The 23,187-nt window shown below is 40.7% G+C and overlaps 1 protein-coding gene and 1 long non-coding RNA gene across 4 annotated transcripts in view; both read right to left on the bottom strand.

Moving 5' to 3' along the window:
- The window catches only part of MYRIP (myosin VIIA and Rab interacting protein), a 210,016-nt gene that overhangs the window by 139,452 nt on the left and 47,377 nt on the right, over positions 1–23,187 (bottom strand).
- Positions 14,640–21,731, bottom strand: LOC146397268 (uncharacterized). The gene is made up of 2 exons (XR_014822806.1): positions 19,669–21,731; positions 14,640–15,659 (listed from the first exon to the last, which is right to left on the bottom strand). It is a non-coding gene; the product is annotated as an uncharacterized LOC146397268 (long non-coding RNA).

The following is a 23,187-nucleotide window of genomic DNA, read 5'->3' as shown; positions in this document are numbered from 1 at the left end:
GCCAGATCAGTATGATTACCTCATTTTAAAATGAGAAAACTGAGACTCAGAGAAATTGCACCACTTGTTCAAGTTCACGTGCTTGGAGCTGTTTATAACATGAATGGAGGGCTTGCCCCCTCAGATCTGCCCTCCACCATGCCTACAGTGACTGCCTGGGAGGGCCCACATCAGCAGACTCTCTGACTTTTGGTGGGTTCAGTCAATAGGGAATCCAAACAGGTCAGGTGTATTTTCAGGGTTAGGGTGTTCCTTTTCCCCCAGCTCCCTCTCTAGAGAACTGGCTTTATCACTCTACCAGTGGTCACAGGACAAGTGAGGGCAGCCTTCCATCCCAGACTTTGTCTTCAGTAACCTCCCCTCCCCTAAAATCCCAGACTGGAAACCATAATGGTGATTGGGTACCATATATCATTTGAGGTTTCCCTAGAGCCCATACCTTTATAAATGAGCCTTTTTGTTAACTCTTCTTCACATTATCCTACTTTGAGTACCCTATTTCCTGCTAGGACCCAAACTAATACCCATGCTATTCACAGGCTCCAAGGATGTACATCTATGCCTTCAAGAAGATTTTATTCTTAGAGGTAGAGAAGCAGCAAACAAATGCAGTAGTCACTCACTGTTTTCAAAAGCCCAGTATCTAAAACCCCCTTTTCTGGTAACTTCATACGTATTCTTTCTAAAACTCAGGGTACCCTCCTCTGGTTTCTAAAGCTTCTGGGTTTAAGCCTGGCTGTTTGGGATAATCATTCAGCAAGAGGCACCCTCTGAACAACCAAGGAAAGCTCTCTTATTAGACAGAGCCCTTCAGAAAGGCTAGTTCTGAGGAATTAGAAGAGCAGACAGAACACACTGGGGTGCACTTATACCTGGAAATCCTGTAATTATCCAACTACCTGCCTGCCTGCCTGCCTTGGCTGTGGGGCAGAGAATCTCCATGACAACTACCCACATCACCGTCTTAATGCCCATTCCCGTGGCCAACACAGGAGGGACTAGAATATTTACTTTTACAATGTGCATTTCATTGCAACACCGAAGGAGCAACTGGTTTCAGCTGATATCCAATAAATACAATAACATAAATCTGATTTAGTTTTGCTAAAACTAATGTTTGAAATGTTTTGCATTTAAATATTGTCTACAGTTTCCAGTTATTCGAACATTAATCTAGGTATCCCTGTGAAGGTGTTTTGTAGAGTTGACTAAGCCCAGTAATCAGTTGACTAAGGGAGATGATTTTAAATGATCTGGGTGGGCTTGATTCAATCAGTTGAAAAGGCCTTAACAGAACTGAGGCCCCCCTGCAAAAGAAGAAATGCTGCCTGTGGACAGCAGCTTCAGTTCATGTGTGAGAGCTCTAGCCTGCCCCTCGTGATGGCCTGCCCTCAGACTTCCCTTGTGACTCACAACATCGTGGCCTGCCCTGTGCATTTTGGCATTGCCTATCCAGCTGTCCAGCTTTCACAATCACATAAGCTGGTTCTTTGTCATAAATTTCCATGTACATTCCCTACTGGTTCTGTTTCTCTGAGTGACCCTGAAACAAATATCTACTAGGAAAAGAGTTCTAAAAATATTCTTCATTGTTATAATTAAGTAAAAATAAAGCTGCACTGATTTGGGGCAAGGGGGGAGAGGGGGCAAAATGGCAAAGCATTAAGTAGTAGCTCCACATGGGAGAAGTCGAAAGTTAAGAGAAACCATATTTACTTCTGTAAAATGCATTTGTTTCTTTAATGAAATTCAGAGTTATGTGGCATTTAGAAAATGATCTTAAGGAATATATAAGAACGCATCCAAGTAAGTTCACCTTGAGGCTTCTGGGATCCAAAGATAAGTACATTAAGGAGGTTAAATCCACTGGGGTCATAGTACTAATTCAATAAAACAAAATTTAATATGTAACATGTCTACTCAGGGGGGTTATGGGAAGACACGAAGAAAAAATTCTGATAAGAATAAATTCTGATAATACACCTGAAACTAATACATTATAAATCAACTGTACTCCAATAAAATTGTTTTAACTTTATTTTTTTTTTTTGTCTTTGTCTTTGTTGCTATTTCTTGGGCCGCTCCCGCGGCATATGGAGGTTCCCAGGCTAGGGGTCGAATCGGAGCTGCAGCCACCGGCCTACGCCAGAGCCACAGCAACGCGGGATCCGAGCCGCGTCTGCAACCTACACCACAGCTCACGGCAACGCCGGATCGTTAATCCACTGAGCAAGGGCAGGGACCGAACCCGCAACCTCATGGTTCCTAGTCGGATTCGTTAACCACTGCGCCACGACGGGAACTCCGTGTTTTAACTTTAAAAAATAAAAAATATTCTGCTAAATTTGTATTTGTACATAAAATACTTTATTAAATTGTTAGCCTGTGCCTCAGAGTAATTGCAAGTATGAATTTTATTATAAATTTACTTCAAGCCTAGAGTGTTGCAAAGGATATGGTATTAAAACATTTTGAGTCTGTTAAAAAAAAAAAAGGATTCTCATTGCATCTCAGCAGGTTAAGAACATGTTATAGTATCAGTGAGGATGCAGGTTCTATCCCTGGCCTTGCTCAGTGGGTTAAGGATCCAGCGTTGCCACAAACTGTGGTGTAGGTCACAGGTGTTCAGATCCAGCGTGGCTGTGGTTGTGGCTGCAGCTCTGATTTGACCCATAGCCCGAGAAAGTCCAGGTGTGGCCATTAAAAAAAAAACAAAAACCCCAAAACATTATGAATCTTTAACTTTTTATTACCATATCTAGCAAGTACACCTGTCCTCTTTCTTCTCAAAACTAGAAAAGGTCTGTATCAAAGTGAACCATAGTATTCATTCCTGACATAATTCTCCAAGCAGTTATTCTGATCAGACGGAAATAGAGTAAATGAAAATTATAAGAAAGAAAAATTATAAGAAAAGTTTTAAGCTTCTTCGAAAAGTGTCATCTTCCATAAAGACTTATGATGAAATTCTACAGCAGTCTAATGTATACGCCAAAGCAGTATACAGTTCAATGTTCTTCTTGGACCAGTTTCGTGACAATTTCTTGAAAGGGCAGAAGCTCTTCTGGTGTCTTACCTGCAGCCTGACCCTGAAGCAAGGGTTTCATAAACAGCACAGCATAGAGGCCTCAGAGATCTTGTCATTAGTTTAACATCTAAATGAGCCTTTGCCATGGGCAAAAATCAACCTGCATCTAGCTTTAAAGAGTGGCATCAAAGACTTGGAAACAGATGTTAAGTGTTACCTATAAAAATTAGTAACTAACAGAAAAAGACTCTTAGGGAACAGAGAAGTTGTTTATTCCCACTTTCAGGCTGGAATAACAAATGCAGTTGTGAGAAGCCCTGTGTTGCAAAGTCTTTATTGAATGGTCTATGCACAGGATCTTACTGTCTTTTCATTTGGAATTCATGACAGCAATTTCTTAGCTGCTATATTATCATATATACCACTGCTTAAAATACTCTGGAAGCAGTTCTTTAAAAGTTTTTTTCTAAAGGGAAACAAACAGAATAGAACCCAAGTTGTTCCTAACGATAGGCAAGAGCTGAAAATTAATCAGAGAGAAGCAAGCTATAGGAGGATGAAAATAAACATTTTGCCATTTCGAATGTGCCAGGTGGAATGCTCAGATGAAATGTCAGGCACTGTCACGAGAAAGGAATTTAAATGCACAGCTAAAGAAGAAATCGAAAACAATGAGAGCTGATCAGCACCATGTACTGCCCCAGACAGGACAAAGGACATGGAAGATAGTAAACTATTTTAATACTGAGTTTTAAAATTAAGAATTAAAAAAAAAAAAGGAGTTCCCGTTGTGGTGCAGCAGAAATGAACCCGACTAGTATCCATGAGGATGTAGGTTCGATCCCTGGCCTCGCTTAGTGGGTTAAGGATCTGGCATTGCCGTGAGCTGTGCTGTAGGTCACCGACACAGCTCAGAAGCTGCATTGCTGTAGGTCCAATCTGACCCTTAGCCTGTGAGCTTCCATATGCCAGGGGTGTGGCCCTAAAAAGAAAAAATAAAAAAGAATAGCATGTAATTGCTTAAACATATAATCCTCTGGACTTATTCTCAATCTTAAACATAAACCTAAAATAACTGATTTTTGACGATGTAGATTTCTAGTACATAATATGAATAGGCAGGTTTATTGGTAAAATAAGCAGTAAACAATGAGCCAATGAGAGCACATAGAAAAACTGCTTTTACTTTTAATATAGATAAGTGATTAGTAGAAATATAAGCATCCACGTGCTCACACATATATACAAGTACTCATTTCTGGACATATGTAGAACATCAGACTTCTCATAAATCTGATATACCACTAAGCTTTATGTAATTAATGTTGTCATGTTTTTAATATCTAAACACCAAGACACAAGAGAGTACTTAAGGAAGCAAGGTGCCATCCTGCATTCATGTGAGAAATTTACCAATTCCAAACAAAACCACCTATTTCATCCACCTCTGCATCAATAACACCTTGCACACTGCAAGATACTCAATAAAAATGGCTGGATGAGTAAGTGCATGAATGAATGCACACACGTATGAATAAATAAAGTGAAGGGTGGATAGATGGATAGAAAGAGACCAGACAGGCTTAACTGCAAGCAAAGTGAAAGTTCTCTCCAAGTTTTCCACTCTCATATGTCTAACACTAGTCTTAATGAACTGTTCAGAGTTGACTCCTCATACCATTAAACACCCTCCACCCCTCCCCCATTCCTGGCTGGGGAGAAGAGATGAAAACTGACTTTGCCAAGCAGTTGACACACGTTTTCTGATTTAGTCTGTACAGCTGGTGAACCAGGCAAACGTGGCCCCTTTGACAGATAGGGAGCCTGACATTCTGAGAAGTGACATGGTCAGGCGCTGGGCACTCAGGATGTGCTGAAGCTGGATTCAAACCCAGGCCTTTTCTGTTCACATTTATACAACATCAAGATGCTATGAGGCCCCTCTCTATGAGTTTATCCAAGTATTTTCACATAACTATTAATTTCCCTTTGCTTTGTCTTACGCATATGTCCTCTCATAAGACCGAAGTGTGATAACTTTATACTAAGAAACTAAATTGAAAAAAACATCATTCCTCCATAATTCTACCACACTAACACAGAAGTTGTTTCCAAGTCAAGTGATTTTTGGCTTCTACATTGAACATCTTGGCCAGAAATGGGTTGGCGGAGACTCTCCCATCTTCCTACGCAGTGAGGCTGAGACATGGCATAGTCAACAATTCAGAGCTTTAAAATGTAAGGTCTGATCCCCGAGACTTAGGGATGCTTTTGGCCCCTCCTCCCAGGACTGGGGCATCCTGTGTGGAGGGAGTGTCCTGGGACAACATCTCCTTCAGAGGTAACTCCTTGTGAAGTGCAGCTGAGGCCCTTCTTAAGGGAGATGTGCATCTATTTCTGGACAAGCAAATAGCATCCCTTCATGCTCAGAGAACTTTCACATTAGGATGGGTTTACAGATGCTACATTCCCATCCTTCACTGAACAAGTAGAAAAGCTCTCACGCAGAGTACATATAGCCATTAGTGTTCCTGGATTCTTCCCCATCTCCAAACTGCTTTTGAGCAGATGGACAGGAAATTTTATTCCTTTTAATAGTCAGCCAGTTCCTCAAATAATGAAAATGCAGAATTACAATGTGACAACAACAGCCACAGGTTCAGGTGTTTAGACACAATAACCACTGGCATTTACCAGGGATTACCATGTATCAGTGATGCCTAAATTTTTTATGATGCATAATCCTACTTGACCCTATAACAGGTCTGAGATTGGCATTATTATAGCCATCTTACAGATGGGTAAACTGAGGCATTGAGAAATGAAGTTACTTGGTTAAGGTCACACAGCTGAAAAATGGTGGATCTGCAGCCTGAACCCAGATAAATAATGGGCACAGACGTCAAGTCTGTGTGCTATCCTACCCTTTTCATAACCGGCCTTATACAATTTTCTGATAAAGTCCTTTGATGAAACAGAATCACACAGTGATCACTTTAACCCTGATGCTCTATCCATGTAACCAGGCAGCAAATACCTGTATGCCTTGCGCCTACCTTAAACATTGGCCTTTAATTCCTTTTAATCCCCCACTTGCTGACCTAACAGTCCTATTGCAGGACATGTGGCTGATGGCTATAAATAAGAAGTAGATATCTCACAGTAGAATAGAAAAATGTGCCTTGTTGAGGGAGCTAATTCCAAAACTAGACATGATGGAATAGGATTGAAAGATGCAGCTTTGTGGCCCTCTGACATTATACAGCTCTGCTGGAAATGGAAGGATTCATTCAAAATCCAAATCTGGAATCTTCCAGAGAATGAGGCCAGGAAATGAAGACATCATGGCTGGTCTTGTCCTCCAAGGCCAGTGCTTAACCCTAGGGGCTCCACCACCCAGACCCAACACTTTGCTTTCCTGCCTGGACTCCTGGAAGCCCAGAGGACGATGGGCTAGAGTGGTAGGAATCTCCGGTGACTCACTCCAGAATAATAACAATCTCCTCTCGTCTCTTCAGTGTTATTTCCCTTTGTCTGTTTCTTCTGGAAGAACTGTGGTTCCATCAGTAAGCCATTTCACATCCCTTCTGAAGTGGGACTGAGGTATAAAATGAATAAAATAATGATTGTTGGGAAAATGAGAGTTGTCCCTTTGCTCTTTGGGTCTCCTGCTGCAATTTCTCCCCCACTATTCTAAGCTCTTCTGCCAAAAAAAAACTCAAGAAAAACTGTCTGGAAAACATGTGTGGGGAACATGGTCCTTGATTTCAACCCTGAACACAATGTTCTAAGATGTTTTTGAAAGCTAGGTTTCCTTCCAGAATTCAACTTGCACAGGTCTGCTAGATAAACATTTTGGATTCAAACAGTAGTTAGGGAAACATTTGTATGCTTGGATTTGAATGAGAAGAGGAAACTGCTGTGGTTGAGAGATTGCAAAGCACGTTCTACTTAGCGTGACATTAAAAACACAGCAACAATTAGAGTGACGCTTCTCTTTACCAGGAGGTTCCTGACTGCACAGCCTACCCTTCTTGAGGGGGAAGGAGTCACTTTTCAGAAGGAAGATCCAGTGCACCACTTGCTTCCTAGGAAATGCAATTGTTTGAAACCAGCACTGACTAATATAGCTTATGTAAGCTCACGTTTAAGGCAATGTCTGCCTCTGTCTTGATTCCCTCCCCAGCAACCGGTGATGGCTAAACTACCACAAAATGCCCCAGAATACTCAATTTTTTAAAGTTGTAGCTTTGCCAAAAGACATACACAACAAGTGTATGTGGTGCCAACGTGTACACTGAGACATAAGCTAGTCATACTAGTTTAACTGTAGGTACAATGCTGTCTTTATATGATACTGTTCCTCTGCAAAGCTGTATGGATTTCTTAAAATTCTGTTTGGTGGATGAGGAAAGGAGAGTAGTCAACCTGCTAATGAACTCCAGATGCTATGACTGGGGAAGTAAAGCAAAAAGAAGAATCCTATCGTCGTAAACCAGAACAGTTACTAAACGCTCTCTCCCTGAGTAAAATTAAATAATTGCTTTATTAACTGAGCTTGTGCATTTTTTTTTTTTTTTTTTTTTTTTTTGGTGGCTGCACCACGGCATGTGAAAGTTCCTAGAGCCAGGGATCAAACCTATACCTCAGCAGCGACAATGCTGGATCCTTAGCCCACCAGGCTACCAGGGAGCTCCTGGGCTTGTGCTTTTCACAAGAGAGTCTTGGAATAAGTGCTCAATAAGAAATGAGTCCCACTTTTGAAGTGATGGACTTTCGGGAGGAAGATAGTGTGGTGCAGGAAAGAATGGGGCGCTATCCATGTAACCAGGCAGGAGCACTGTAAACAGACAGATTGTCCACCAACTGCCCTCCCCTTCACCCAACAAGTTACATGGCAATCTTGGGACAGTGTGATTCTAGTGTTTTACCAGGATGCAGGATCACTGTTCTAGATTGTCCATGGAGCTAAGTGTAGTTGATTTACAACATTGTACCAATTTCTGCTGTAGGGCACAGTGACTCAGTCATACACATACATAGATATACGTACACACACACACACACACAAATATATACATTCTTTTTTAAATATTATTTTCCATCATGGTCTATCCCAGGAGATTGTGCTATATATTAGGCACTACTGTCTATCCATTCTAAATATAATACTTTGCATCTGTTAATCCCAAACTCCCATTCCATCCCTCCCCACTCCCCCTTAGCAACCCCAAGTCTGTTCTCCCTGTCCTGTAGATAGGTTCATTTGTGCTATGTTTTAGATTCCACATATAAGTGACACATATGGTATTTGTCCTTGTCCTTCTGACCGATTTCACTTTGTGTGATAATCTCAAGTTTCATCCATGTTGCTGTGAATGGCATTATTTTGTTGTTTTTATGGCTGAGTATTCCATTGTGTATATGTATGTACATATATATGTGTGTATATATATGTATATGTGTGTATATATATGTGTGTGTCTATATATATACATATACACACACACACACATATATATGTATATGTATATATGTATATGTGTGTGTGTCCCCTCTTCTTAATCCATACATCTGTTGATGGACATTTAGGTTGTTTCCATGTCTTGGCTATTGTGAATAGTGCTGCTATGGACATACAAGTGCATGTATTTTTTGAATTGCAGTTTTGTCCAGTTATATGCCCAAGAGTGGGATTGTTGGATTATATGGGAGTTATATATTTAGTTTTCTGAGGAACCTCTATAATGTTTTCCATAGGTGGTTGTGCCAATTTATATTCCCACCAACAGTGTTGGAGGGTTCTCTTTTCTCCACACCCTCTCCAGCACTTGTTATTTGTTAACTTATTAATGATAGCTGTTCTGACCAGTGTGCAGTGGTACCTCATTATAGTTTCAATTTGCATTTCTCTAAAAATTAGTGATGTTTGAGCATATTTTCATGTGTATGCCTACTGGCTATCCATATCTTTTCTTTGGAGAAATGTCTATTAGGTCTTCTGTCCATTTTTTGTTTGGGTTGTTTTTTGTTGTTAAGTTGTATGAGTTGTTTGTATATTTTGAAGATTAAGCCCTTGTCAGTTGCATCATTTGCAACTATTTTCTCCCACTCCATAGGTTGTTTTTTTTAATGGTTTCCTTTGCTGTGCAAAAGCTTGTAAGTTGATTATGTCCCATTTTCTTAGGTTTGTATTTATTTCTATTGCCTAGGGGGACTGACCTAAGAAAACATTTGTACAGTTTGTCAGAGAATGTTTTGCCTATGTTCTCCTCTAGGAGTTTTATGGTGTCATGTCTTATGTTTAAGTCTTTAAGCCATTTTGAGCTTGGAGTTTTATTTTAATACACTGAAATCACATCAAATTTTTTAAAATTTGTAAACAAAACAGCTTTAGATCAGGGATCTAAATCTAAACCACTAGCAGGTTAAATGGAGCTTATCTGTGACAAAACTACCTTATTCTTCTGTCACCCGAAGAGAAGGAACCCATATGGTCACTGTTCCTCAGTCAGTTTTTCCAAAGCACATTAAATTGATTACTGATAACCAGTCTCTGTCTTAAAGCATTTCCAGAAAGAGGATATGAGGTGTGAAAACAAAAGGGTAAAACTGAAAATAATACAGAATGGCAAGATTTTGAAGATTCCACTGCTTTTACTTATTTCAGATTTATATATCTTGTAGCCCAATACAATCAACAACTATTCAGAAAATTGGTGAAAATGGGTGACAAATAACATATACGGCAAATTAAATATGGCCACTAGTTCTCTTCAGGTACTTTCATCAAGAGTTGGGGTCTATCAGCAATGCCCTATGATCTGGCAATCCCACACTTGGGCATTTATCTAGGGAAACTCTAATTTGAAAAGATACATGCAGCCCAATATTCACTGCAGCACTGTTTACAATAGCCAAGGCATGGAAACAACCTAAGTGTTCCTTGACAGAGGAGTGGATGAAGAAGATGTGGTGCACATACACAATGGAATCTTACTGAGTCATAAAAAGAATCAAATAATAGCATTTGTAGCAACATGGATGGACCTAGAAATTATCATGCTAAGTGAAGTAAGTCAGACAAAGACAAATATTATATGATATTACTTATATGCAGAATCTAAAAAATGATACAAATGACCTTATTTACAAAACAGAAACAGACTCATAGACATAGAAAACAAACTCACGGTTACCAAAGGGGAAAAATGGTGGGGGAGGGATAAAATCACAGTTTGGGATTAGCAGATACAAATTACTATATATAAAATATACACCAACTATAATGGAAAAAATAAAAATCATTTAAAAATAAATAAAACAGATAAAAAACAAGGTCGTACTGTAAAGCTCAGGGGAATATATTCAATATCCCATAGTAAACCATAAATGAAAAGAATATGAGAAAGAATATATATATACATATATATGTATATACACACACATGCATATAATTGAATCACTTTGCTGTACACCAGAAACTAACACAACATTGTAAGTCAACTATACTTCAATTAAAAAATTAAATTAAAAAAAAAGAGTTGAGGAGTTCCTGTTGTGGCACAGCAGAAACGAATCCAACTAGAAACCATGACATTGTGGGTTCAATCCCTGGCCTCGCTCAGTGCGTTAAGGATCTGGCGTTGCGATGAGCTGTGGTATGGGTCGAAGACGCGGCTTGGTCTGGTATTGCTGTGGTATAGGCTGGCAGGTGTAGCTCTGATTAGACCCCTAGCCTGGGAACCTCCACATGCTGCAGGGTGGCCCTAAAAAGACAAAAAAAAAAAAAAAAAAAAAAGAGAGAGAGAGAGAGAGAGAGAATTGAGATCTATTAGTCTAACCCTGATCTTTTACCTCAAGAGCTCTTGCAGCTTCTACTCATGCTTTTCTTAAAATCCTGAGACTACCACACTGCAAAGAAGCTCAGGATGAAAGATGAAATGGAAAGAGAGACCCAGGCACCCCAGCTGTTCCAACTGAAACCAGATACCGAAAATTTAAAAGTCACTGTAATACCGAAGTGACAGAAACCTTGAAAGAAAATGATCATGTCATCTTGGAATTCATAACAGTGGAGAAATGAAAACCTGGACATAATTAAATGCAGAAAAGGACCTCAGGAAAGTGTATTTTTCTAAAACATGTGAAAAGATGTGTATTAATCAAAAAGTCAAGCCCATGATGGAATACAACTCAAAGAAGGACAGAATACAGAAATGAATACTAATAATTGTGAATGAGCTTGATAAGGAAGAAAGGGAAAGAAATCTTAATAACTAATGTGGCTACATGAAAAATTCTCTGGTTCATTCATTGATTGACACAAATATAAACATGGAATATTGGCCATGTGCTATGTGTTGTGCTCTGAGATCTTATTTTTAAAAGCACAAACTAAAGGCAGAAGAATACATATTTTTGAAAAGTATATACTAAAAAATATTTTTAAATAAATGGCTGAAATTTATAAGAATATTTACAGAAAATCTCAGAATGAGCTAAGACATTCAAAATAAATGGTGTCTAAAATTATGCTCCAGGGCAAGAGAAATAAGAAACATTGCTTGGGGCAGATGGTATAATGCTACTTAACAGATGCTAGTGGGAAATTCAAAATTCTTCAACATCTTTGGTCTTTTATCTTCTACAATGAAGACACTTTTTTTTTTTTTTTTTGTCTTAGGGCCGCTCCTGTGGCATATGGAGGTTCCCAGGCTAGGGGTTCAATCGGAGCTACAGCTGCTGGCCTGCATCACACAGCCACAGCAATGCCAGATCTGAGCCACATCTGTGACCTACACTGCAGCTCATGTCGACACCAGATCTTTAACCCCCTGAGCAAGGCCAGGGATCAAACCTGCATCCTCATGGATACTAGTCAGGTTCGTTAACCACTGATGGGAACTCTGATAGTATTTTGCAGTTAAAATGAGAAACTGGAACCCAAGACAAGAGATAAAATTAGTTAAAACAAAAAAGCACATAGAGGCCTTACACTAACTTCAAGTTGCCCACCTGAGCCAAATCACAGGCTGAGGCCCAGAAAGAACTTGCAAGTGTGATTACCAGCCACTGTCAACAGTCTTTGAGGACAGGCACCAAAAGCTCTGAATCAGATCAATGTAACTCCACTTTTCAAATGAAAGGTGGATTCTATTTAAATATAAAACTTGAAGTCAATGCCCAATAAAATTCTAGAAAGACAGCTATTGAGGGAGTTCCACTGTGGCTCAGTGGTAACAAACCCAACTAGCATCCATGAGGACTTGCGTTCCATCCCTGGCCTCACTCAGTGGGTTAAAGATCCGGCATTGCACTGAGCTGTGATGTAGGTTGCAGGCACAGCTCAGACCTGGCATTGCTGTGCCGTAGGCTGGCAGCCATAGCTCTGATTCGACCACTTCCTGGGAACTTCCATGTGCTGCGAGTGCAGCCACCCCCCCAAAAAAAGCTAATGAAACAGGTGGCTAGTGAGCATTTGGAAAAGAAGCTGATTCTGAGGCACTGGGAATTGCTAAGTAAAATATGTGGCATTTTGTAAAAGTAAGGTTTTCTCCCCAGGTATAGATATCTCTTTTAGTCCTCACACTAACTCATTTGCCATGATCCAGATGCAAAAATTGAGGTTCCTAAACACTGACAGTGTTATGTACAAGGTCATACAGTAAGTGGTTGAGCTACAACTCAAGTTCAATTCATACTAAACTCACCTCATTGGTGGTAGAAAAAGGGACTGCCACAGAAATAGTATGAGTCAAGTTCAGCAATATATTTGACCAACTTCTTTGTAATGTTTTTGGATAAGACAGAAACTGTGAGCTAGATGATGGGAGGAAAAGGAACTACATCTTTTTTTGGATATCTCAAAGCATCTCAAACTCATTCTGTCCAAAAGCAAATTGATGAGCATCTCCCTTAAATCTGGCTTGCTTTAACTCTTTTCTCAGTGAAGGTATTGTGTGCATTCTCAGAACTTGACAGATCCTCCAGAAATGCTTCCCCCATCACTTAATGTTCTATCCATCACCAAACCTGCCAATTTTATCCTGAAAGAGCTCTCTGCACATGTAAGCTATCATTCTACTGCTGCTGGCAATCAAGTGTCAGTCTGGTTGTTACTCTTTTGAAGTATATCTTTTATCTCTAGCTGCTTTTGAGATCTTCTGTTTGTCTTTGCTGTTCTTCACCTTCACTAAGATGTGGATTTATTTTTCTTATCCTGCTTGGGAATGCTGGGCTTCATGAAAATCTTGACTGGAGCTTTTCATCTCTTCAAATATTGCCTGTAACCCATTTTTTAAGCTCAACGACAACACTTCTTTGCTGCTAAATTTATTATTTCACAGCTTCTGTGCATCAGGAGTCTGGGTGTTTCAGATGGAGCCTCTGCTCAGGGTCTCATAAAGCTGAAATCAAGAGGCCAGTTAGCTGTATTTTCAAAGTAATTGCACTTAATTTGACTTTTTATTAAAATTGAGGGCCTTTATGTTTTAATAAATGAGTTTAACAATTTCACATTGATCAGGATAATAAATCTGATCTTCTTGTGTCATTTTATCTTGTGTTTCCTTTCTGCTCCATTGCCCCTCCTACCCTCCACCACAATTATTCTTTTTTTTTGCTTATCCACACTATGTGGAAGTTCCCAGGCCAGGGATTGAACCCACGCTACAGCTGCAGCCTGTGCCATAGCTCCCACTCCAACAATGCCAGTCCTTAACCTGCTGTGCCAAAGGGAAAATTCTCCCAATTATCTTTTCCTCTAGGGACCAAAGCTTCCTCTGACCTTTTTTTCCTCCTTCTTTGGTCAGTCAGAAATAATATAGTCTCTTAAAACTTTTAAGCAATAACTGCATATTTTTAAGCCACTTAATAATCCTTTCCCTATCACCATAAAGAATAAACAGTACCTAAAGATATGCCCACATGGGAGTTCTCATTGTGGCTCAGTGGAAATGAACCTGACTGGTATCCATGAAAATTTGAGTTTGATCCCTGGCCTCACTCAGTGAGTTAAGGATCCCACATTGCCACAAGCTGTGGTGTAGATTACAGATGTGGCTCAGATCCTGTGTTTCTGTGGCTGTGGTGTGGGCTGGCAGCTGCAGCTCTGATTTGACCCCTAGCCTGGGTGCAGCCCTAAAAAATAACCAAAAAAAAAAAATAAGAATATGCCCATGTGACTTTCTCTCCTTTTTTTGCCCCCCCTCCAAGTAAAAGAATTGTAGCCTTTATAATCTGATTATTAATGCTCTATATACTTTCTTCTCACTTAGAAATTATTTTTGAAGTCACGTTAAGTTGTAGGATGATAACAACTATTTAACATCAACTCAAGTTTTAAAGGTTTAATTATTCACCATTTATTTATTTATTAGATTTTGGTACTTTTTAAAAATTTTATTGAAGTATAGTTGATTTACAATGTTGTTACTTTCTTCTGTACAGCAAAGTGATTCAGTTATACGTATATGTATATTCTTACTCATATTCTTTTCCATTATAGTTTGTCACAGGATATTGAATATAGTACCCTCTGCTATAGAGTAGGACCTTGCTGTTTCACCATTTATTTTATATTTCATTTTCCCTTAATCTGAGGTCTCTCTTTTGATGAATTTCTTAATTGAATGAAGACTTTTAAGTAATTTTGAGTTCTTGAATGTCTGCAAAGTCCTTTGGTTTGAGAACTGGAAGGCATTCCTCTGACTATTTCAAGCTTATTGATGAAACTATTGTTTTGACAGGCATTTGGAATGATGTTAAGTGCATGAGCATAATTGTGATTTCTTGAGCCAAAGATATATGAAAAGTAGCCAGAGAAAATATGAAAACCCCCAGTTATCCCTGTCCAGCTGCACACCTTACACACATCCTTTCATTTCTCTGAGCTGTCCTTCCTCGTGGGTTGCAAGGGGGCTCCTGCAAGCCACCTCAGAGGCTCTTCCAGATGTTCCAGGCAAGACTTTAGGAAACTAATAGAGTGGTTCCCGTCATGGCACAGTGGAACCGAATCCGACTAGGAACCATGAGGTTGTGGATTCGATCCCTGGCCTCGCTCAGTGGGTTAAGGATCTGGTGTTGCCGTGAGCTGTGGTGTAGGTCACAGACACAGCTTAGATCTGGTGTTGCTGTGGCTCTGGTGTAAGCAGGCAGCTGTAGCTCCAGTTAGACCCCTAGCCTGGGAATCTCCATATGCCACGGGTGCGGCCTGAAGAAAGCAAAAAAAAAAAAAAAGGAATCTAATAGAAATATCAATATTTGATCAAAACACTACTCCACAGAAGCAGAAGAATTAATTTCCAGCAAAATACTAATGATGGCTACTGTATGTTTAATGTTTCAGGGTTACACAGTCATGGATAGTAAATATAAAAATAAATATTTCAGAGCCTTGGTCAGATGAAAAAGTAGAAACTCATATATAACATTTCTTCCAAGTATACATGCAACCACATTACTTGAAAGTCTTGGGAAAAGGAAATAAACTTTTGATAACCCCTTCATACTCATTCAACAACGTCACACAAGCAATCACGGCACTTGTAAATGTTTTTTAGGTTTCATTTTAAAACATCTTGACTAGGTTTTGGAGTTCCCGTCGTGGCGCAGTGGTTAACGAATCTGACTAGGAACCATGAGGTTGCAGGTTCAATCCCTGGCCTTGCTCAGTGGGTTAGGGATCCGGCATTGCCATGAGCTGTGGTGTAGGTTGCAGACGCGGCTCAGATCCCGCGTTGCTGTGGTCCTGGTGTAGGCCGGTGGCTACAGCTTCGATTCGACCCCTAGCCTGGGAACCTCCATATGCCGTGGGAGCAGCCCTAGAAAGGTCAAAACAAGCAAACAAACAAACAGAAAAAACCTCTTGACTAGGTTTTAGAGTGACATGGTTCCAAATTTAGAAAGTAAAGAAAGGTTAACTGCAGGTCTGTGTTTTAGCTACTCAATTCCAACCCCCTCAGTCGAACAAAATTGTTTATCTTTGTAGAGACAGTTCACACAGTTACAGAGTATCCCTCTCTCCCTCACTTTAGCCTCCTCTTCCCTTTCTCTCTCCGTAATTTAAAAATTTTTTTGTCCCTTTTCCATAAAATTATATCATTCCATTATCCCAAGCCTTATTTTTCACTTAACATATCTTGAAGATCTTCGTATGTCAGTATAAAGTGCTTCATCACTCTTTTTTTCTAACGATGTAGCATTCCTTTGTCTGGATATACCATAGTTTAAATTCCCAAAAACTTATCCACATATATTTTAAGCAATGTTACAATTATATAACCCCAAACATATGCCATTTCAAATGTGTGAAGTATATTTCTAGGATAATTCTTAGAGACGAGATCGCTAGGTTATAGGCTACACACATTATGAGAGTTGCAGCCATGTTGCTCTCCACAAAGGAAATAACAATTTATGCTCTCACCCAGTAATGTATGAGCCTACTAGAGCATGATTTTTAATAGTTCCAAGGCACCCTACACAGTACTTTCAAATGCCTGTCCCTGTTTTTTTTGTTTGGTTGGTTGGTTTTGTGGGGCTATTTGCAATGGGAGTGTAAATGGTCAGATGCATCTTGGTTTTTGTCTCAAATTACCCTGGTTCCTCTCTCTTTTCCCTGAAGCCTACTGATATCACAAAACACTACTGCTATAAAGCTTCACTAATTCAAGACATAGGGAAATAATCAGGGTCCAGAGTCCATTATGGTTGAGTGTCTCTACGAAGCCCATCTAAATGCTAAACTGCACTGTAACCACAGCAGAGAGCTGGTGAACTCTTAGCCCTATGAATCAATGTCTAATGAAAATTGATTTAACAGGCTCCAGGGGACCTTATCTTATTGCTAATAAAAGAAATCCCATCTGGCACTTTCCTACACTGCCTAGATATTAAATAGGGCTTATGATGATTAAGCACCAGAAAAGTTAATTACGGGGTAATTCCAGGGGAATATACTAATCTCAAAAGGCAGTAGTCTTCTCCTGGGTAAGTCAAGGAAAGGGGATGGGAGAGCAGCTACCAAACTTCAAGTACTAAGCAGAAGCACAACAATATGCAGAGTCAGGCTGCCCCAAGCCGACCCCCTGGGAGCGGCCATCCTCAGCTGAGAGCTTCCTCTCAAAGAGAAAAGATGCTCGCTTCCACTCCAATCCTGAGGACCCAGTCTAAGAACAGGATCTCTACCTGGCAAAAAGGACGTAAAACAATGATGGTGTTTCCATTCGTTTTTCTCATTGGATGGGGCCACCATAAAACTTTAATAATATTAAACAGAAAGGTGGGGTTTATAAGAATGCAGACCATGAGAGAATGTTGTCATAAATTATGGTCAGCCATCAAAGTCATTATGTCCCAAAGTTTAATGAACTGTATCATCCAAATCTGAATGAGGACATGTCTAGTGCATTAAGTTCACTTTCTATCCCTAAATGCAGTCTCGGTTATGGATGCCCTAGAGGAGTCTATGGCACACAAGAGTTATGGTCATCAGAACTAAAAGTGTGCTCATACCAATTCCATCATCAAGTTCACAGCAGGAAAGCTGCTCCAGAGCAAACAAATACCCACTGAATTTTTAAGAAATGATTTGTCTTCATTGATTCAATCAATGTACCTAAAATACAAGGGAGTTAGGTAATTCCTAATTCTGTAAAGTCCAAATATCTGGCATGTCAGGCGTAAATGATCAATGCTAATTCCTAGGATATATGTAAAACACAAGGCTTTGAGCAGGGCTTACAGAGCACATTTTTTATTCTGGAACCAAGTCTCAGGAGCTTATTGTTTCTTGGAAGGCTAGTGGTGGTCCTTTCTGCCTTCTGGGCCTGACACACCTGAGATCTAAGGAAATTCGAGTGATGTGGTCCTCTTCTGTTCTTCTGACCTGACCTTAAGGCACACTTCCTATTCTGAATTCATGGGAGGTACTAAGTCCATGGGGCTGCTAATAACATTGCTATGTCTTATGTGGAACTCAGCTGTCTATTTGCTTAATTGACTATAAACAGAGATCCCTTGCCAAAGAGTACTCGCCATAAAGAACTCAACACAGGGTGTGTTCACTTTAAATGCTGTCCACAAGCTTCAGGAGCAAACATGAGGTGTCTCACCAGCGAGCAAACAGAGCTGGGGCAACCCTCTAGAAACCAGCTCGGTGGTGTGGCTCAGGAGCCTGGAAGAGTTTTACTTTACGCATTTAGGCTGGTCATTCTACTTTTAGGAATGGATTTTAAGGAAAAAAGATTGGAGAAGATGACAACGTTTCACCAAACTTGAGGATGCTCATTGCGGCATTCTGTATAACAATCACAAGCAACCTAAATCCCCACTAATAAAGGCCTGGTTAACTAGATTAAGATGCATTTATATGCTGTGATATGATAGATGACTTGATATTGCTATACAATAGGATATAAAACAGCCTTATCTAATGACACAGGATGTTGCCTAATATAATTTTAAGTGGGAGGAAACTATATATACAGGATGCCAATTTGCTTCTTAAAAATCTGTCTACTGTATATACACATGTACACACTTTTAAAAGACAACATCTCCCCCATAACAGCTCTTCTCATACTGACCTGCCAGATTACTTTTCTGTTTTGCTTTCCACCACTCCTCTCCTCACTCCTTGTATACCTCCAGTTCCTCTGACTGGTGGGAGGCCTGGATCATACAAGCACCATATCACAGAGACAAGAGTGATCTCAGGATAAAGAGCAGGAATGTCTGAACTCTGATCCAGAGGCTTCACCCCAGCCTAAGATGCTGTTCAAGGAATGCCTGTTCACACCCTCTTCCTTCTCAAAAGCAGAGAGACAGGGAGTTCTTATGGTGCAGCAGGTTAAGGATCCAGCACTGTCCCTGCAGTGGCTCGGGTTGCTGCTGTGCTGTCAGTTCCATTCTTGGCCTAGGAACTTCCACATGCCATGGGTGTGGCCAAAAACAAACAGAGAGGCAAAGGACATGAGCAAAATACACTGAATCTCTGCATAGAAACCCGAGTGAAGAGAAAGTGTCCAAGAGCTTGACTTGTAAGAAAAGAAGATTATTTTTCAGTAGGAATTAGGTACAGTCATAAGGAACACCCTTGCTTTGTCCTGGCAAACAAGCATCTTGCCCCAAGAATGCTGAAGGCAGCTCTGTCTTTGGAAGATGAACATACCAGAGTCAGAATGTTGTTATCAGGGAAACAGGTTTGTGCAACTGATTTAAGTTGTGGCTGAAAAAGGAATCCTCAGCATGAGTGGACCAGAACCCAACCATGGTCAATCACGCCAAGCAGCAATCAACCAAGGAAAGGTGGGAACAAAGGGCAGATCTGGTCTGCAATGACCTCTTCAAATTATCTATTGATCCCTTAAGCCACAGTGCCTTTTTTTTTTTTTTTTTTTTTTTTTTGCCTTTTCTAGGGCCGCATCCGACGGCATATGGAGGTTCCCAGGCTAAGGGTCGAATCGGAGCTGTAGCCACCGGCCTATGCCAGAGCCACAGCAATGCAGGATCCGAGCCACGTCTGCGACCTACACCACAGCTCATGGCAACGCCAGATCCTTAACCCACTGAGCAAGGCCAGGGATTGAACCTGCAACCTCATGGTTCCTAGTCAGATTCGTTAATCACTGTGCCACAACAGGAACTCCCACAGTGCCCATTTTTAATGGGGAAAGCCAAGAAAAGAACAGCAAGGTTTGACTGAAGGAACTGCAAGACTAGTTTCTCCTTTACATTTTGCTCTTCAGCCACATGAAAATGCTTTCACCTTGGACAGCTCCTCTCTAACATGGAGATAAAAACATCTTGCCTCCAAGGGAAGGGACAGGCTACCCACAGTCTCTTGATGGTCCTTCCAGCTCTAAAACCTAAAGTTCAATGGCTGGAAGCACCAAATGAATGAACCTGGGCTGGAGCCTGGTTCTCAAGTGTTAAGGATCGAAGGGGTTGGGGTATCTGGGCTTGAATACCAGCTCTGCCCCTGAAGAGCTGGGTAACTTTGGGTCAGAGACTTCACCTCACCCAATCTCAGTTTCCTCAGCTATAAGTCAGAGATAATAATGCTCACCTCACACAATGAACATGTGGAATAAATTAGACAAAGTCCGTGAAGCACTGAACTAAGTCAGACCACATAGGCAGGCGGGTTTCAGGTTTAAGGTCTTGGAGAAGGACCTCTTGGACATGATCTGGTTACTTACTTTTAGAGAAAAGGAGATACATACACAGACACAGACATACCATACATATACATACATTAAAACATTAAATGTAAACACATATGCTCAAGTGGGTGCTCAGAGCCCTGGGAGGAATCTGCCAGGTTAAAAAAATCCAGGACCGGGGGGTCCCTGTCCTGGGCACCATTTTGGGTGGGTGGATGGGGCAGGGAACCCCATCTGTCCTGAAGCGAGCATGTTGCTGTGTGCTGCAGTGAGAGGGCCTGCCTCCTGGTTCCCCCTCTCTTCCTGGTGCTTCCCGTCTCCTCAAGTCTCAGCATGGCCAAGTGTTCATGGCATCCTTGTTTGCTTCCTGGAAATGCTGGGGCTCTCCAGTTACAGGTGCACTTTGAGCTATCTGGTTGGCCTCCAGTGGCCCCCTCTTCTCACCTCCATCCATGAATCCCTGTCCCTCCTCTCTGGAGGCTGGACTGGCCACACTGCGGTTCTGGCTCCTCCCATGAAGGACCCACAGCCAACACTAGTATTTCCAAATTCCCCATAGATTTTATTATTGGGATTCAAAATGAGAAATCAGAATTCTGGGAATTTGGAGATGTCTCAAAATGGTATCTTTCTTTAAAAAACTTCCGACATTCTTCATTTTCTTTACCTCTTATTATGTATATTTAAAAATGTATTTAACAAAAAAGAAACATTCAGTTTAGTACTATTTATAAAGAGCCAGAGCCTCAAACCAGAGCAAATACTCAAACACCAGAAAACAAGGTTGAACATCATTTGGTAGTATTTGAATAACACAATATTCTATCTCCTATTAACAGTGCTGTATAGAAATACATGTTGAAATTGCCAAGTTGAAGACTTCCTTTATTCCCCAAACTTAATATATCTTAAAACATTACTCCTAGAATTTGTATGAAGTGTGGCATGCCTATACATTTACTAGTATTTATTTTATTTGAAAATATGACTTAGCAGCAGCTGGAGCCCTAGATAGACACACACTTATAACATGGAAACAGCTACAAGCAAGAATGACTAATTAGATCCTGACTGCTTTTTTGCTAACTGCTCTGTCTTGTACCTAAAAATGTTGACCTTCACCTTCAACTCCATGTGTGTTGGTGTTTCCTATTCTGGCTTTTGTTTGACATCAGTGGTTCTTTACACAGCCCCCCTTACACCACAAGAGAGGTGAGGGCTTATTGCTGGCCACAGCTCTCTACTTAGCCTTCTCTGGGTGCCACATATATTTTTCTGTGATATTTGGATGGAGTACTACAGTTATTGTCTGAAAGTTTTCTGTCTCGTTCAGCTGCTCCTTTCCTGGCCTTTTGGCTTCAGATTTTTGTTGTTTTCTGTTTGGGGTTGAGGTAGGGGAGACTGGGGCTTTTTTGGTCGGTGACAATTAGTATTTGCAGGTTGGCAGCTTTTTTTGCTGCCAAGTCTCAGATACCAGAGGCAAAAAGAAAACTCAGGGAACTCACCAGCATGTTCTTCCTCAGTTCCCAAGATCCTTAGCCAGTCTGCCTTATTTTGTCCACCTCTCATAGTCTTTGCATATTTGTCTTAGATACGCTGTCTGGGGTTTTTAGGTGTATGTAGCTGGAGGAATAGGGAGAGGTACTTCTTTCTTCCCAAAACAGAAGTCAGCCAGCTGTCAGCATTTTTGCAATGTACCTAGAGTTGGGCTATAATATCCTGCGTGAATGTGTGTGAATTTCATAACATAGGATGCAAATTCGTTTCTCACTTTTCAAAATTCAAACCTCCCCCCCAAACAAATTTATTTTAAATGATGATGATTTGCTTTTAAATAATACAGGAGTTTAAATATTCCCATGAAATTAGCTGTGGAATGGAGGGGGAGGTATAGCTCCCCTGACATTTAGCTGAACACCTAACTACACTGGAAAACAAAAGCTAAACAAGAGACACACTGTCACAATTGAGAAAGCAGGACAGGACTGCCAGTGCTCATTTGCTGGGTTGCTTTAGACAAGCTTAACTCCTAAGGACTCAATTCTTTTTTATAAAATTAGCAGGTTATACTTGAAGTCAGGACTGATTTTTAAAACTTACTTTAGTTCCAAAATCCCATCATTTATTCTGGAATATTCTCTCTCTACATCAGAGAGGAAACTAAAATTTCCTTGAATGGCAGATTAGAGCAAAGCACCTTCAGAGTGAAGGGACTCAGGGAAGGGGACCAGTCCATGTGATTCACTAAGAAGCAGGCCAGCACGTTTCTGTCATGGCTCAGCGGTAACGATCCCAACTAGTATCCACGAGGATGCGGGATTCATTCTTTGGCCTCACTCAGTGGGTTAAGGATCTGGTGTTGCCAGGAGCTGTGGTGTAGGTCACAGATGCTGCCTGGATTCCAACTTGCTGTGGCTGTGGTGTAGGCCAGAGGCTGCAGCTCCAATTAGACCCTTGGCCTGGGAACTTCCATATGAGGTGGCGGGTGCGGCCTTAAAAAGAAAAAAAAAGAGAAGCAGCAGCAGGCCAGAAGGGAAGCCCTGCCCTGTCTATTCAAGGCAGAAACCACCTTCAAGGCAGAAAGATTTCTCCAGGAGAAAACAAACAGTCTCAGTGGCTGCATCTAAGGCCAATTAGCACTTCTGGGGTTGCTATGTATTGTCAGAGCTTCTACTTCCTATTTAAAAGCTCCTCTTTTGTCTTGAGGTTGTCAAAACAGAAAGTATGATTTTTCTCAGAAATTCACTCTTCGTTTGCCTACTGGCCTGTTTTCTACTTCATATAGAAATGTTTTGTTTCTATAATCATAAAGAAATCAAAAAGCTACCAAACAGTTCCTGTAGAAGGTACCCAAGGAAAGAGAAATGCATAAAACCCCCACCCCAAATAAAAGGCATGAGAGTCTCCGATTCCTAGGAAAAAAAAATCCTGGCAGCCAAGAGTCTCCTCTGGCCACAGTGGGTCAGCACACAGGTGAATGTACAGAATGAA

The sequence above is a fragment of the Sus scrofa genome, chromosome 13 (assembly GCF_054392235.1).
Source record: "Sus scrofa isolate SSC_HxYL_T2T_F1_AM1 chromosome 13, Sscrofa_HxYL_maternal_Yorkshire_Landrace_v2.0, whole genome shotgun sequence".
In the NCBI taxonomy this organism is placed as follows: domain Eukaryota; kingdom Metazoa; phylum Chordata; class Mammalia; order Artiodactyla; family Suidae; genus Sus; species Sus scrofa.
Note: the sequence above shows the minus strand (reverse complement) of the source record. Positions and strands in the feature narration are given on the sequence as shown.